Genomic DNA, 4,853 nt, shown 5'->3' with positions numbered 1-4,853 from the left:
CTTTTTGGCAACAATGCAAAACGTTATGTTTGGCGTAAAAGCAACACAGCTCATCACCCTGAACACACCATCCCCACTGTCAAACATGGTGGTGGCAGCATCATGGTTTGGGCCTGCTTTTCTTCAGCAGGGACAGGGAAGATGGTTAAAATTGATGGGAAGATTAATGGGGCCAAATACAGGACCATTCTGGAAGAAAACCTGATGGAGTCTGCAAAAGATCTGAGACTGGGACGGAGATTTGTCTTCCAACAAGACAATGATCCAAAACATAAAGCAAAATCTACAATGGAATGGTTCAAAAATAAACATATCCAGGTGTTAGAATGGCCAAGTCAAAGTCCAGACCTGAATCCAATCGAGAATCTGTCGAAAGAACTGAAAACTGCTGTTCACAAATGCTCTCCATCCAACCTCACTGAGCTCGAGCTGTTTTGCAAGGAAGAATGGGAAAAAATTTCAGTCTCTCAATGTGCAAAACTGATAGAGACATACCCCAAGCGACTTACAGCTGTAATCGCAGCAAAAGGTGGCGCTACAAAGTATTAACTTAAGGGGGCTGAATAATTTTGCACGCCCAATTTTTCAGTTTTTGATTTGTTAAAAAGGTTTGAAATATCCAATAAATGTCGTTCCACTTCATGATTGTGTCCCACTTGTTGTTGATTCTTCACAAGAAAATACAGTTTTATATCTTTATGTTTGAAGCCTGAAATGTGGCAAAAGGTCGCAAAGTTCAAGGGGGCCCAATACTTTCGCAAGGCACTGTATATGTACTTGACTGAATCTCTCATGAACTGGATTTCTCTGACTCAAGGTAAGTGTTTCAAAGTAAAACGGCAATATCTTATGTTTCACCGAGTTGTGGCTGAACGACGACATTAAGAACATACAGGGGGCCTATGCATATTTGTAAACAATAGCTATTGCACGATATCTAAGGAAGTCTCAATTTTTTGCTCGCCTGAGGTAGAGTATCTCATTATAAGCTGTAGACCACACTATCTACCGAGAGAGTTTTCATCTGTATTTTTCGTAGCTGTCTACATACCACCACAGATCGAGGCTGGCACTAAAACCACACTCAATGTGCTGTATTCCACCATAAGCAAAGAGGAAAACGATCATCCAGAGGCGGCGCTCCTAGTGGCCGGGGACATTAATGCAGGGAAACTTAAATCAGTTTTACCTCATTTCTATCAGCATGTTAAATGTGCAGCCAGAGGGAAAACAATTCTAGACCTCCTTTACTCTACACACAGAGACGCGTACAAAGCTTTCCCTCACCCTCCATTTGACAAATCTGACCATAACTACATCCTCCTGATTCCCGCCTACAAGCAAAAATTAAAGCAGGAAGCACCAGTGACTCACTAAAATGGTCAGATGAAGCAGATGCTAAACTACAGGACTGTTTTGCTAGCACAGACTGGAATATATTCTGTGATTCTTCCGATGGCATTGAGGAGTACACCACATCCGTCATTGGCTTTATCAATAAATGCATTGAGGACGTCGTCCCCACAGTCACTGTACATACATACCCCAACCAGAAGCCATGGATTACAGGCAACATTCGCACTGCGCTAAGGGGTAGAGCTGCAGCTTTCAAGGAGCGGGACTGTAACCCAGAAGCTTTTAAGAAATCCCGCTATGCCCTCAGATGAACCATCAAAGAGGCAAAGCATCAATACAGGACTTAGATCGAATCATACTATAGCAACTACGACGCTCGTCGGATGTGGCAGGGCTTTCAAACTATTACAGACTACAAAGGGAAGCACAGCCATGAGCTGCCCAGTGACACAAGCCTACCAGATGAACTAATTAACTTCTATGCTCGCTTCGAGGAAAGTAACAGTGAGACATGCATGAAAGCATCAGCTGTTGTGGACGACTGTGTGATCACGCTCTCCGCAGCCGATGTGAGTACGACATTTAAACAGCTCAACATTCCCAAGGCCACTGGGCCAGACGGATTACCAGGACGTGTACTCCAAGCATGCGTTGACAAACTGGCTAGTGTCTTCACTGATATTTTTATTTCTCCCTTTCTGAGTCTGTAATGCCAACATGTTTTCAAGCAGACCACCATAGTCCCTGTGCCCAAGAACACTAAGGTAACCTGCCTAAATGACTACCAGCCAGTAGCACTCACGTCTGTAGCCATGAAATTCTTTGAAAGGCTGGTAATGGCTCACATCAACACCATGATCCCAGAAACCCTGGACCCACTCCAATTTGCATACCAACAGATCCACAGATGATGCAATCTCTATGGCACTCCACACTGCCCTTTCCCACCTGGACAAAAGGAACACCTATGTGAGAATGCTATTCATTGACTACAGCTCAGTGTTCAACACCATAGTGCCCTCAAAGCTCATCACTAAGCTAAGGACCCTGGGACTAAACACCTCCCTCCGCAACTGGATCCTGGACTTCCTGACGGGCTGCCCCAGGTGGTAAGGGTAGGTAACAACACATCCACCACGCTGATCCTCAACACTGGGCCCCCTTAAGGGTTTGTGTGCTCAGTCCCCTCCTGTACTCCCTGTACATTTATGACTGCACGACCAGGCATGACTCCAACACCATCATTACGTTTGCTGATGACACAACAGTGGTAGGCCTGATCACCAACAACGATGAGACAGCCTATAGTGAGGAGGTCAGAGAACTGGCCGTGTGGTGTAGGGCAACAACCTCTCACTCAACGTGATCAAGACAGAGGACATTATTGTGGACTATTATCGTGGTCTTACCTTTGTCATCTTGAATAACCATAGCCCCACTGATCAAATTGACAAGGGTTGGCATGACTTGGATCTTGTTGCCCTTTAACCAGTTCTTTAACCACATTGAATCCAAGCAGCGGACTCTCAAGCTCCATGCAACTCAGCAGAAACGGGTCCTGAATGGATAGGTTGGGGTCCTCATTCCCAAGTAAGTTTACAGTGATTTCGACCCAACCATCAATAAGCTGTAGTGTAGGAGTAAGTTTACATTAGGGAAGTTTCTTACCTAGCTCCTCATAGACTGAGAGTAACCTCTGGTTCTCTGTGTGTGGTATGTCATGGGCTACATTAGCTGTGGTTACATTAGCTGCATCAGTGGATAGAGAGAGTGTGTTGTGTGACTCGACATTAACCTCTGTGCTCGCAGGTGGTGCAACAGTTACACTACGGGCCTAGATAAGAGCATCTATGGAATCTTTCAAACCTAACAATTCAACCATCCCCATATCCTTGGACTCAAGCAAAGGCTTACTAAATATAAAAGTATTGACAAAATCAAAACCCTCCTCATTACCCACTTCAAGCTCTGATGGCTCTTTGTCTAGTATCTGACCCACGGTGTTGGCGCCCTTCAAGAGTTCTTTAGCCCGATAGAACGCGCAGGCACTTCCTGATGTCCCACACTAGGGCTCTTCCTCCTGTTGTCTGACATGGCAACCTCTTCTTTTATCCCTCACACAGTCCCAGATGTCTGATTTACAGCCTCAACTCTCACTCTGATGTTCTGGAACACAGCCTCAGCTTCTGCTTGGTGCCAGATGTCATAGATCGCTGGATCAGGTCCCAACCAGCAGGTGTCGCCAATCCCGGACGAGCCCCCAAAAATCTGTCACAGGTCCCAGATAATATGTTTCCTGAGTCTTCATTTAAAAAAAAAAGAGAACCGGAGCTTACATTTTTTTACTTTTACAACTTTAAATGGTTAACCTCCATGTTAAATCCTTTCCACCTAGCATGACTTATTACTTACAATGGGGAGACTTAGCATTTTATAACTTCAACAAAAACTACTCCAAAATGTACCAAGATGATGCCGACAGACATGGCAGCTCTGCTTCTAGCTCCTAAGCACAAGCATTTTGCTACACCCGCAATAACATCTGCTAAATATGTGTATGTGACCAATACAATTAGATTTTAAACAGATAGCAAAACATGTTATCTTACTATTTCGAAGTATATTTTGTATAGTTATACATTACAAACCTGTAAAACAGGAGAACTTATGAGACAATACGTTTTCTCAATAGAATGAGGAAGTAAGATCCCAATCACCAGTGTCAAGGCCACCAACCAACAGATCTGCTGGCTCCACCTAGTGGTACCAATACATTTCAGTGCACATTAATGCTAAACCAGGAGGACTGCAATAATTAAATAACAGTAATGCATGTTATGGCTCAGAAATAATAAAACCATTTCTTAAAAATCTAAAACACATCAAATTAACATAAAACTGTACACCGTTTACATTTTGGGCACGTCACATTAAAACGATTATGACTTTGTCATCTGGAAACGACTCAATGAAAACACTTTAAAATATCTATCTTATGATGTTTTTATCCTGTACTAAGACAGTGAAATTACAGTAGATGACACACCTGTGTTCCTTATCTTGTGGGTATCTTTTAGGAGCCCTGAATAATGGAGAGAGAGGGATGGTGATGAGAGAGAGATGCAGAGAGAGAGAGAGAGAGAGAGATGGAGGAAGAGATGGTCTTGGGGTGATATTGGTGCTGAGTACATAGTTTGTCTGTATTTTTAGCCCATCACAGTTTGTTCCCAGGAAGTGTGTTGGTCAGATGACGTAGGAGACCGCAGGTTAGATAGCCGCATTGATACACTGATGCGTCTGTCCATCATAAATAATAAGCCCCCTCTCTTCTCTTTCCTTCTGTATCTTTCACCCGCTTTCAATTGCCCCCTCTCTTTCCTCATCCACCCTCTCCCTCTCCCCATGTCTCCAAACCCTCTCTCTCTCTCTAACTCTCCAACCATTCCCCCCTCTCTCTTTCCACCCTCTCCCCCCTCTCTCCAGCCCCCCTCCTCTCT

This window comes from Oncorhynchus clarkii, chromosome 25 (assembly GCF_045791955.1).
Source record: "Oncorhynchus clarkii lewisi isolate Uvic-CL-2024 chromosome 25, UVic_Ocla_1.0, whole genome shotgun sequence".
NCBI lineage: Eukaryota > Metazoa > Chordata > Actinopteri > Salmoniformes > Salmonidae > Oncorhynchus > Oncorhynchus clarkii.
The sequence above is the reverse complement of the archived record's forward strand: the minus strand, read 5'-3'. Positions refer to the sequence as shown.